The sequence below is a fragment of the Thunnus thynnus genome, chromosome 9 (assembly GCF_963924715.1).
Source record: "Thunnus thynnus chromosome 9, fThuThy2.1, whole genome shotgun sequence".
In the NCBI taxonomy this organism is placed as follows: Eukaryota; Metazoa; Chordata; class Actinopteri; order Scombriformes; family Scombridae; genus Thunnus; species Thunnus thynnus.
In genome coordinates this window covers 6,150,546-6,164,402 of record NC_089525.1, presented here as the reverse complement: position 1 = coordinate 6,164,402, position 13,857 = coordinate 6,150,546, and positions in this window count along the sequence as shown.

The window sequence follows — 13,857 nt, the reverse complement described above, 5'->3', positions numbered from 1 at the left end:
TGCACATCAAGCTTTGCTTTCATACTGACAATTGACCATTAAATATAAGTTACTTTCAAGTGTATTCAGCATCATCTGCAGCATCACAGACAGCCGACGTTAAGAGGCTCTTCATGCTGTGTGTGCACTTGCTCTTCAAGTACTGCATTGGGAAATGCTCATGGAAATTTAAAAGTGTTCCTAGAATTGCTTAAAGGATTTGGCTGGTAATTTTATATTTTTCTTATTGTCAACAAATCTCAAGCACAGAGCCAAACCAACAATGAACTCATCCTTCTTACAAGTACTGTATGTATCCAAAGTCTGATATATCTTATTCCTCTGTTCTGTAGACCTCTGTTGTTGTCCAAAAACTATTAAAAACAAATTAAAAACACGTCAATAAACCACACCGCTGCCCCTGAAGAGAGTGGTTACTGTAGTTTGCTTAGAAAGGGCTCCAAAGAGTAATAGCAGCGATAAGATGTAAACCCTCGGGAGAGTACTGAAGTTCTTTGAGACTTTTATAATGTAGTACAAAGTCAAGAGGTTTTGTTAGTACAGCAAGCTAGTGGAGCTCTGTAAACAGAAGCATGTTTTGTGCATGCACAGTGGAACCTCACTCCTGGTTACACTTTAACCTTCAGATTGTTTCAGGTAGCATCATGGTCATATGTAGCCTGTCTGTGTTGGAACATCGATAACAGAAAGCATTATTTTCTTCCCGTTAATGGTAAAAAACTAATAACAATGCATAGAAAACACTATATTTACTATATATGCTTGATATTATTTCTGATTGCAAAAAGGGATGACTTAATGTGATTTCAGTTGGATGTTAATGTGTGTCATCTACAAACAAGGCAGTTCAGTTCAGTCCTGAACCATCATGGCAGTCCGGTTGATCTATTGAATCGTCCCATTGAGGACTTTTTACCTCTAAATTAACATAAAATTGTATGTTTAGCATGTTCAGCTGTATGTATGAGTGGGTTTGTGTTTCAGGTTTAGGCCTTGAGCATCATTTTAGGAAAAAAACAAACGTCACAATCGCATGCTGGTTACAGTTACCGTAGTAACACCGTAATACATATCTCTTGAACCTCCCAAAGACTTCTGTCAGGTTAAAGAAGAAGGTGAAGACAGTCACTGTCACCTTGTTTACAGTCTCTTTTGTCTTCATCTTTGCACATGTTTCATCTTTGCTCCCTTTCGTCTGTGCATGAATCCCTCTCTTTTCTCTTTCACCCTCTCGCTGTGCTTCGTCACCCCGTCTGCCTGTAAATATGTGCCGGTCTCACATTAAAATGACTTTCTGCAGGCTATCAGAGTATGCTGTGGGTCTCATAGGAAGCTACTGTGCAGCCTCTGTGAGCTAGTGATGTGCAATTCTCATGCAGATAGGAAGCATGGGAGTGATGAGAGAAAGGGAGAGTGGCATAGGCAGACGTTTCTGAATACTGTATAGGCTTTTCTATCTAGGTTTTTATGTGCCTTACTCCGAGGCTCATGAATAATGGGATGGAGTCTGTATCCTGTCTGCATTATAGAATGCAAAGAAAAGCTGCGGAATAGGAGAAAGGATTTTAAAATCAGAAACACTGGTACATGACTTTTCCAAGCTTTATGCATATACTGCTCTTGTAATGCAGCTGGTAACATGAAAAATGTTTGATGATGTTAAAGCCATGAGGAGGTATGTCCTAAAATGTTAACATGATGTAGTGCTAGAGGTTAAAATACAACATTTATAGTCACCAGCCTTTCTGTGAAAGAAATAACATCCATATTTTAAATAAAACTTTTCGTTTATAGGTATTTTAACTTTTTTGGAATAAAACTCTTCCACCTACTGTTTTTAAAGTGATTTTAAAGCAGTTTTCCCCTCCTGCCTCCAAATAGAAAAATGACATTATATTATAGAAGAGAGAGAGCCAGGTAAGGTCAAGTATAACAATAATACAGACAGAGCCAAATGCCAAGAGACCAGGTACAGACAAGGCCGAGGAGAAATAACCCGGCTCACAAAGAAACTGAGCTATATACTTATTTTAAAAAAGATTTTTGTCCAACTGTTTATTGTTACTTATTACACAGCACCACCTATTTCTAAAGAATGTGGGTACTCATGATATAGTTATTGAAAGTATCAGACGGAGCAGGTGCAGTTTCAGAAATATGCAGCTGCGAGGTACAATACATGGTCTGGTTTAGTTATAAAAGCGACTAGATTGCTGTTCACACCCTCTGAATCACCTGTTTGTTATGAATATTCCGTATAGAACCTGACAGGGATCATGAATTAGTGTTAGTATTTTGTATTACTAGTTCCCTCCCCTTTGTGCCCTCAAATCTGTGCCCCCAGAAGCTTAATGTGCGTGCCATTAAGGTCATTTTTGGTTAAGGGGTGCTTTCACACCTTACATGTTCAAACAAACATTGGTGAACAAACATTTGCCTGCTTGGTTGGTTTGCTTAGGCTGGTGTTAAAGCTGTCAGTGGAACTCTGGTGTGAACTAAACAATCTGACCAAAACCACCTGAGAAGGGCGAGTTCTTCCAACTGGACTCTGGTGGGTTTTATTCAGGGTGTGAAAGCAAACCAACCAGATAATTTTATGATAGTACTGTATGTGATTTTAGCATGAATTGAGAAACTAAAACTTTGCTGTAAACTGTCAAGGAAGCGATCTGTATAAGCAGCATATATTTCTTTATGCACGGTTGTTTTTCCCCAATGCATAAGTGAAAAACTGATAAACAAGGGGTGTGTTGTTGTTCTTGTGGACCACACTGTCTGTTAGCAGTTTCTCATTAAAAATGAAGTCACCACACAGTAACTATCCCCCTGTAATATTATGGTGCAAGACTCCTCTTTGTCATCCTGTTTCTATCTTTTCTACCATCATCATTCCTAACATGAGGAGGAGTTTCAGTCTTCAGTAACGCTCATCATCATAATTATTTTCTGTGAACTCTCTGTGACACCAGAGAAGCTTAGTTTAGTTGATTTATTTGGATAGGCAGAAAACACCAAGATATTAATACATAATTGACAGAGATTATGCTGGTGAGATCAAAAACAGAGATGGGCTTGTGAAGATTAAAAAAAAAAAAATTAAAAAATAAAAATAGGAAAGAAAGAAAAAAAATAGAAATATAAAAACAAAATACAACACAATGCTATGACTATGAAAAATAGGAGTCAAACACAAACATAACAAGTGAAGAGGCGGTAAACTGTTGCAAAACATGCTGTCAGTCACTGATATTTGACTTTCCCACATGGGTCCATGTGGCACTGATGATGCAGGATGACATCACCAAAACCGTCCAATCAAAGAGTTACTTGTCAGTCCATGTGACTTCATTTCATTTGTAAGAAGTCACTGTGAACCGGACCAGAACTTTGTTACCTTGAACTAGACAAAAGTGAGTCAACTACAGGTGTGAAAGTGACTTGAGCACTGGCAGCTTTCCAGTTCAACCACTGGCGACAAAACCTTGAGGTGAAGTTCACAGGTGTCTTTGTGTGCGACTGGCATTGAGCTACCTTCTTCACCATTAAGCTAGCAATGACTTATGCATTCAATGTTTCCTTTTATCTGACAAATATTCCTGCTGGGGGGAATAAACTGCCATCATTCTCACACAGTCCTGGTTTATCTCTTCATCTCATCCTGAGCTCCAATACATCACCAGAAACGACCTGCCTTTAAGTGCTGTGGATCACACTGTGGAAGTTTTTTTTTTTTTTTTGTCACAAGTGCAACTAAAAAATCTCATCTCCTGACCCCACAAAGCCATTTTGTTTTTTACCACCAGGCTGGAACTTGTACAACTTGCACAAACACAATACTTCAGCTGGATAAAAACAGTGAAATTTAAAACAGAAAATGTTGACCAACTGACCACATTCACCACCACCTACAGATGAGCATTTCTTCAGTTTGTAACACATGTGCTTTACATTTTCTTTGCTACAAACATATCTCATTATTAGAAATTGAATTACTGCTGCTCCTCCCTTCGCTGTTGGTCATATTGCTCAGAAACTGTCCCTTGATGTTGTTGTTTCTGTGGCAGCTACAAAATGAAAATGATTCTGCTACAATGGCTTCCACAATAAATAGTTACATCCATGTTGTTTACATGCTAAATTTGCATTTTGATGTTGTCTGAGCCACACAGCTACTGTCTTGCTTAAGTGAGCACTCCTGCAGGATAGAAATTCATGAGGTAATCGAACGTGAGAGAGCCTCTCAACAGCACTTCTCTCATTATTTTCTCCACACAGCCAAAAAGAGTAGTGGCCATATTGAGTCAAATAAGTTTGTATTGATTAGAAGCTGAAAAACCAGAATCATCTCATCCCCAAATGGTCACCGAGTTGAACAAAGAAAGAGTACCATTGAGAAACAGGGAGATACAGTCTTTCTTTCTCTTTTCTGTGCCACACAGTATTGATGGACACCACAGTCTAATCGCTAAGTGAAAAACGGATGGGACTGTGGGACTGGGAGAAGAGCATTGTTGAGAGAGATGAGGAAAACCCTTCTTTGTCTCAAATTGGATCACAACCCTTGAAGAAATCTTTTTAATTTCTTATCTCCTTTTGTTCCTTTTCTCACACTGATATTATCTTCTGTGTCCGCCCTTCCTTTTACTCCAATTTAATTCAATTCGAATCACTTTTTTTTTTTCCAAATGAAAAAGAAAGGTAGTTATTTGCCGACGCAAATTTAGTGCGAACAATACAGATAATAACACATCTTGGTAAAACCACTCTTGTGCTATATTGATGACTGGAGTAGGAGGGGATGGAAGGAAAAGGGCGTTATGCAACTGGAGAAATAAAAATAAAAAAAAGAGTGAAAGTATAATGAGAGAGATGGGAGAAAGGAGGACATTGTGATTCGTTAACACAAGACTCATTGAGTTTCTCTTGTTCCTGCTTCCTTGAATATCTTAACTATAACCGCCAGTTCACACATATGAACTCTAAAGACCTCAGTATGCTTAAAACAAAGTGCTTGTCTGATCACCTAACAGTTACCTAACAATATTTGTAACTTAACAACAAATCCAACATTCAAATCTATTTATACAGTGGTTGACCAGGTTTGTGAAAGTAAGAAAGAAGTCAAGATCTGAACTTCTCTTTGGCTCATTTTTTTTACAATTCACACTTTTTTTGCTTCTTGTCACTGTGCATGGATGACCAAGCTAGTGACCAAGCTAGTTTCCACTCTGCAGATTAATAAAGTCATCAAACTACCTCTGGCACTTCCTGTGTGTACAACCGAGTGCAACACCATGAATAGATGGTTCATCACATTGAGACAACAGAGATAATAAGACAAAGACTGGAGTGGCCCCATTTTGGAACCAGATGCCTCCTATTGAAAATCTTAATGAAGCGGCTGCACTTCAGTCCTCATCTTTGAAGTCTGTTCTCTTATAAAACCCCATAATACTGAGAAAATTGATGATGGTTGATGTCTTCTATGTCTCATCATGGTATGCTAAGCAGTAACAGGCTCCTCACTGTCCCTTGAAGCCGGAGGGAGAAAAACACCTACTGCAACTATGGTTGGTGAGATGTACATTTGCCAAACCAACCACTCATCCTTGAAGTCTTTTCTCTTGTAAAACTGAAACATTCTGCTTGACAATACTTCAGGTAAAGCATGAATAGCAAAAAACAAACAAAAAAACAAAAAAACAAATATGAGGCAACTGGAATGCCCTACATGAAAGCAGTTGTTTTCTTCTCTGCTATGTAAAGAAGCTTTAGAAATGGTCTAACATACTTTTAACACAAAAAACACATGGCCTCACAGAGCGAGCAACACCATGTCCCCTTAGGACGGCGCTATCTTTGAAGCACAAATGGTGGGAAAACGGATCTTAATAGTCTCTGCCTTTATATCTCTGTACGATATAACTACCAGGACGCATGGAAATAGATCACGAACACCAGGAAATGAACTCCTTGAGGCTGTGTTTCCCTGTTTCTTTGGTTATACTTTCTCTTCTTGTCTATCCTCTTTTTTCTGTTTAGCTTTTTGTTGCCTGCAGCCTTCAAGGAAAGCCATGTCTATCGGGAAATTGGTTCAACCTTTTTTTAGTCCGGAGTGAGAAAGCTCAACAGCTACAAGCCAAATCACCATGATCATAAACACACACTGTATATTCATGGTCTCCAGTAGAGGATTCCAAATGATGCTGGTGACTGTGTGATCTTTCCCATGTCAGAATTTCTCCTTGAAAAACACATTTGAATATGATCAACCTCAAGAATTAGCTCAATCACATGACCAGGTGGATATGAATTTTATTCAGCTCATTCTCCGTGCTCTCCAGAGGATGAACCCTCTGCATTTTGGATACACACATGTGAGATAACTCATAACATTCATGCTCAGAAGATGATAAACCTCATGGCCTTTCCAATCGTCTAATATCCAAAGTATAATATGTTGTCCCACTTTTAAAATAAAGATGTCTGTGTATTGTTGGTTCTGTACTGAACATTGCAGCCTATGAGGGACGCTAATAGAGCTTTGGACTTTCAGTCTCACTGTTACACTTATGAGAGCCATTCAATCATGTTGCCAATCAATTGCATCACCACTATCTTTCCTGTCCTCTGTGCCTCTCTCTTCTCCTCTGTGTCACTCCTTTCTTTCACTCACACACACACACACACACAAACGCACGCTCTGTCCTTTGCCTCAGTCTATATTGATGACCAGGGCGTAATAACAGAGGTGACATGGTTGACTTGTTTTCCAGCAATTATCCTCTGGCTCATTATTGGCAGGTAGGGTATTGTACATAATGTGAGTGCTGTGTGTGTGTGTGTGTGTGTGTGTATGTGTGTGTGGGTGGTATACAGATGCAAAATTCAAATAGTGTGCAGGCTGGCATGCCAACATGTGTACATATGCTGATGTGTATGCGTGTGTGCCTGTCGATATACCTGAAAAGGCTAATGGTAATTAGCAGCATTAATGACGTTAGCCAATTAGCTAACGTGCCCTGAAGAGCACTGAGCATTGAAGCAAAAGGCAGGGGAGCCATTTGTCTTCCCACACACACACAAACACACACACACACACACACGCACACACACACATGCACAGAGCACTAGAGCAGGACAATGTACCTGATACACATACTAATGATACCAGGAAGTATCATTAGTATGTGTATCAGGTATAGTACATGATAATATGTACAGAAAAATAAAGGCACATGATAATCATGCATAATACAGTACACAGATGTACCTACTATCCACTCTCTAAACACTGCTTGTGTGCAACCTGAGAAAGAAAAAGAAAGAGAGCAAAAGGAAGTGGAAGACAAGGACAAAGAGAAGATTTAGACAGCTAAGAGAGACAAAGAATGAAAACAAAAGTGGAAAGAAGGATGTTGTGGAAGAGAAGGAAACAAACAGACAGCTGAGAGGAATGGAAATCAGATATTGCGTAATTAAAAATATTTATATTGATATTAGTTTTCAAAGCCATATTTAACACACCCATCTCCCACATTTCAGGTGACATCACTTTCAAATGTCAAGCACCATGTTTTTCCTAACATTAATCTGTCAGACAAAGCTGCATGGATACACCTGTGAATGTGTATATGTGAGACTGGGTGTGTGTGTGTGTGTGTGTATGTGGACTAATGGATTGGTGTGTATGAGTGTGTGTGTGTGTGTGGTGTGTGTGTGTACACATGCCTGCCTCTCCTTCTCTGTGTGTAAAGGCCAGTTTGGAAGTGGGCTGTTCCTGAGAGAGGTAACCTTTGCTTCTATAGAAGACAGAAACTCACCCCGACAGCCAGAGGTAGAACTCCCAGGAAACATACACACACACACACATGCACACACACACACACATATAAACACACATATGGAAGCTTACACTGTACACAAAGAAAGGCATATGCAGTTCTACACACACACACACACACACACACAATTCACTTGAGCTGTGTATGAAAAAAAAGCTGTTTGACCGCTCAGACTGACAAAAAGCAGCAGCTTGGCACTGAGGCCACGCACACACAAACACACGCACGCACACGCACACACACACACGCACAAATGCACACACCCACACACACACACACACTTGTCTTACCTGTACAAAAACATATGAGAGTCTATCCATATGCCTCTATCACGCTTGTGTTGCAACTGATCTTTAAAATTCTACTGCATTATTTCATGGCAGATGCGTTGTGTCACAGGCACTTGATTTATTCTAATTAAAAGGATTTAGTCTACTGACTAACAATCACATTTTATTTAACTGCCAGCCATTTCAGTTCATGCAAGAACTGCTGACAATTAACTTGCAGAAACTCGAAACTTCACTTTAGATTGGTAATCCCTCACAATAAAAAATGTACACACACCAGGAATGACACAAGGAAGTTTTTCATTCAAAATCAAATAGCCAGTCTGGCATGAAAGTTCATTCCTGATGCTGAGAATATTAGTTTTTTTCTGCAAAATAATATGTACTCAAGGTTAAGGCCAAAGCAATAATTTGACATTTTTGGGAAATACGTAAATTGGTAAATTTGTTTTCTTGCTGAGAGTTAGATGAGAAGATTGATGCCACTCAGGGGTTATGCATGGGATTATTTCTTGGCTAGATGAGGCTCAGCTGGTTGCATGGCAACCTCACGATGACAACAAAACTCCAGGTGATTTGGAGCAACATTACATCTGTTAATGTCTTCACCTCTTCTGAGAAAATATTTTTAGCTTGCTAAACCCTTCAATATGTTCAAAAGTTAGTTGCTAACTTCATCTGTGGAAACAACACTGGTGAGAGCAGTGAGAGTCGACCAAAACAATAAAGTTGTGGGCAGTAAAACCAAGATGCTAAAAAAGCTCCAAAGAGCTGAGGGGAATTGCAGTGATGGGTGATAATTGTTTTCCCCTTTGTCTAGATAAGATACCTGGACACAGACTGCATGTTAATACTGGGTGTAATAGGGTATACAAGTCAGGTCTTAGAGTTCAAAGTTAGAACATATATGCTCTTTTTCAGTGTGCAGCAATTTTTGTTGTTTTGTTCATGTCATCTGTATTGTATTTACTATCATAACACTATCTACCTGCTGCCTTTTTGGCCAGGTCGTGAGAAAGCATGTGCACTGTGCATATGCGAAAATGTAAGTATCATGTAAGTATATGTGACCATTGTTCGATCCTGATGTGTTCATCCATTCCATCCTTTGGCAGAAATCAAGAAATACTTGACAATACGTACTCACACATGCACAAACACATGACTGCACACACACTCTCTCCTCCAGATGTGTGCACACACTGGCACTAATACTTTCAGGTAAGCAACAGCCAGTCAGATATTATACACACTCATGCATAGACACACACATTTTAAAATGCGCACACACACACACACACACACACATACACACACTTGAGGTTCCTGCCAGAGTGTGACTGATTGAATTTCAACCCTCTCCATGTCTGCAGGCCAATGGCAGCAGCATCCGCTGAGCAACGCACATTTTACTGCTCTCTCTGCCTGCATCAGACTGTGTGTAAGAAAATATGAGTGTATCACTGATTTATATACTGTATATGTGTTTTTTTTTTCTTTTTGTGCCTGGACAAGCAAATTTTTCTGCATGTAAAGGACACTACCCCAGTAGCATGTTTGATTTGTGAAGGGCTTGTGTGACTTTGCCATTTCACCTGTCCATGTGTGGCAGCCAAAAACTTATTATAATTTCCGTTTTTTTTTTTTTTAAATGTGAGTAAAGCTCATAATGTGAACACATTCAATGGCACACATCTGTTTTATCAGTTTAATTTGCTCTTTGTTTCATGTTAATTTTGCAACTATTCCAATATTTTGGTTATTTGTAATGCGTACCTTTTCCCAAAGTTATTATTTCCTTATACAAGTGACTCTGAATTCATTCCATTTCACTTCTTTTAAAGGTGGCAATTGTGTGAGTCATTCTACCATCAACAAGATGTTGAGAGACTTTTGGTTGATTGACAGGGGTCTCAGCCTATTAGTATCAGCGGTTGTGTTTGTTGCCTCCTTGTTCTTCCCCAGCTCCACTGAGGCACCCTGCACTTTGGTTAAGAGTATATTCTCTGGCTGCAGTACTGGCCAAAATGGAATTAAGCAGTAAACACCCCAAACATTCCTACATAAACCTCAGTATTGTGGGTGATGTGGTCAGCAGAGTGAGGACAGCATCACTGCATGCTGTACGGAATGAAGCTTCTGAGTAAAATGTCATCCCTACCTTTGAGGTGGGCGACTCTGACCAATAAAAGGTCAATTTCAGCCTGATATGCAAACTAATCAGTGGTGTGCCCAGACACTTTGAAGGACAGTGGCTTATAAGGGGCATGCCTCCCCCAAAACACAATTTCTAATGGAGCTTCTGAGCTTCATGGAGGGCTGCCTTATGACATAAAATAAGATTAATTAACCACACATTTAGTAGAAACAATTCTTTTTTTGTGTGTATTTTCTTGTTTGTATTTTGGTTGTTTGTTTTTTTTTGCAAGTGCTTCGATCCCAAAAAAGCAATTTGGTGCACAGATACATACAGAGGAATGTAGAGCAAGAGTTTATATCTAGGAGTTACAACACAAACAGTAAAGCCTCCCTGTGTGAGCTCTAATTAACTGATTAATGAGTCAATTAAAAATTAAGTAGTCATACAGTGTAACCTCAGTTTCGTGCAAATATTATATCATCTACATAAGCGAGTAGTTGAGCCAACACAAACCGCTGGATGTCATCAACGATAATTTTTTCGACAGACTATGGTTAGCAGAGTGGGGACAGCATCACTGCCAGTTTTACAGACTGAAGCTATTGAAGAAAATGTCATCTTCACCTCTATTGTGGTGAGAAACATAGACTGAACAATAAAAGGTCAATATCAGCCAGCTCAGTATAATTTAATGTTCATTTTGAGGGCAATGGCTCAGTTAAACAAATGAGGGAACTTCTGACCCCTCCACAATTTCTTATAGAACTTAATGGTAATAGGGTGACAAAAAACAGTGTATTTAGCTGTATTTTATCACGATGATGACTGTTTGGAATACACTGAATATACAGAAAGACACTGGCATGTGGATTATGAAGTGGATTATGCTGCAGGATTGGTGTTTGCGAACCTTCTATGGATGTTTGATATGTTTTGATTAATTTTTTGATTAAATCATCAGCATGGTGGTAATGAACAAATTACAGGACAAAAAAAGCTATATTAGGAAAAAAAAAGTCCTCCACTATGCAGTCTCTGAGGAAATGAAACCCAACACTGAAGACAAAGACATCATGCTCATTGAACGTCATGCTTGGTGATAATTAATAATTAGTAATAAGAATATCTCTTTTTGGTTCAGAAGGTCACTTCAGCCAAAGAGGGCAAAGTGGCAGCAGCTTGAGCCTCTTTAGCCACCATATTCTGCAAGTTTCTGAAACTAATACATTAGTCTATAACCTTTATGTGCATCCTCATTCACAGGCAGATGGGTCATCAGCCTTTTTTGCCTTGACTGCATCAGTCAGCCAGAGGCCTGATGGGACACAGGGACAATAATTCGCAAGACAGCCACTGAATGAATTAATACCCCATCTTCCTCATCATGACCTCTAGCTTGTTTTCAGATTCAATCCATAACAGATTATGTTCGGTGCCATTTACCAATTCCCATTCCCACTGAAAGCAATACTGACCACTGACCACTTGAGCTGTAGATTGATTTGCAGGACGCCTGGGGGACAGAAAAGACACCAGAAGACGGATTACTCAATCTCCATAATAACTGAGGCCCAATTTAATTTGCTTTCAATTCAATCTGCTTCTTCACTTCCAAGTCGATTGGCTTTCTCCAAAAATTCAAAACACCTTTATGCTTGAGCAGGTTGTCACATCTAAACCAATTTAGAGGTAACTGTGAATAAATGCTGTGTCAAAAGCAAATGAATTTTAGGGTCAAACTAAATAATTAGAATGAATAGAGTGGGCATTTATGTTGTCCATTTGACAGAAATCTTGTCAGTATAGCCTGGCTTTGTTTCGTAGGTCATTTTGGTGAGGCTGATTGGGGTTGAGAGGACTTGTCCATCATCAGCTCAGCCTCCAAATAGCTTATTTGTGGGATGCCTGAGGGACAAAAAGGGCAGTAATTCACCACAGACCCAGTGCATGGACCTTTTCCTTCATGATGGCTTAAAGGTTTTTGGTAATATACTTCCAAAACCTAATCAGTTACAGACTGACAAGTACCTGCCTAAAACTGTAACCTTTTGACCTTGTTAATGGTGCTAAGCACTCATATGGTAAGGTGGATACAGCTATTCACACTAACACCTAAATTCTTGTTTTGCTGTAGTCACGCAATGTTGGTAGCATAGGAAGAAAACCCAGAAAACCTACCATTGCTCTGCCTTGGGAAAGTTCACCTATTATTCCAAAATGGTTACCTCCATGTTTAGCCTACCAGAGAAACACCAGAGAAACAGGCTAAATTAGTTGTTTTTGTAGTTTTACTTTATAAAAATAATAAAGATGTAAATATAAATATTACATATTATAAATATTACATTTTTTAAAACTGTATTCTGTATTCTTAATTAAGGATCAAAGATTGGTGTTGCATGTTGTAAATATATACTTAGAAGCAAAATAGTGATTTGTAATTTTGAGCTACATGAATAAAAATGATTTAATTTGACAAACAATGTGTAACTTTATTAATTAATCAATTGTATTAGTGTTAACACTGGATTTTATTTAGTTGTGAGTGGCATTTTGCCATGTGGGCAAGTGGGAGGTATTTAAACTGATATAAGAATTTTAAATAAGAGTCTAGGAAACAAGTTTACTAAAAAAGTTTACAATTTTTACTTGATGACAACATTAAAATCAAATTTAAGGCTAGATCTTAGCTTAGCTCACCATGAAGCCTGGTAAGTTAAGCTAAGGAAGTACCTCTAAAGCTCACCAATCAACAAGTTATCTTGTTTGATTAATCCGTACAAAAAACAAAGTGTTAACATAAGTTGTGATTTTATGGCGAGGGTTGTGCCAGTCAAACTATTCCTTTAAGAAACAGAGTTGTGATTGCTAAACATGAATAAAAGTGCCAAAAATATTTCTGTTATAGTAAAAAAGCGTTAATTTAAAAGATTATTCTTACTCATTGTGTCATTAGACCTACTGTGTGCCCCACTCCTCCGATTCACTAGATGGATTTGTACAGTGCCTGAAGGACAGAGTAGAGGACAAATGAAAACAGAGACTAGACAAATTATCCATCTCCATCACAATGACCTCAAGGGTCAAACCACTGACCTCAAAAGAGAAGAACACATAGTCCCATTGCTCATTTGGATGGATTTAGCCGGAATCTGTCCTGGCTTTGGGTCTCAAGGCATACTACAGAAGTTAAGTGGGGTAGCGCAGACTGGCTGATCGCTACCCTGGCCTTCAAACCTCCAAACTATTGATTTGTATGATGCTTGAGGGCTGGAGGAGACAGTAATTGAAGACTTGCGGGACAAAGGGCTTATTTCTATCAAACTGTAACTGATGGATCAAACCACAGAGCTAGAAGAAACCCAGTACAACAGAAGTTCCCATTAAGCTCTATCTGACTATACATTATCTTTAAATGACAGACAGACACATTTTTGTGTTTCATTCAATATTTTTCTGAATGAATGCCATTTTTCAGGGGTGAATACAATAGTTAAAGAAGGGTTCATGCTTACTATGGACACAAACGCTTTCATAACCACTCAAGAACCAACTGACCATGAAAATCTCTTTCAGAAATGGA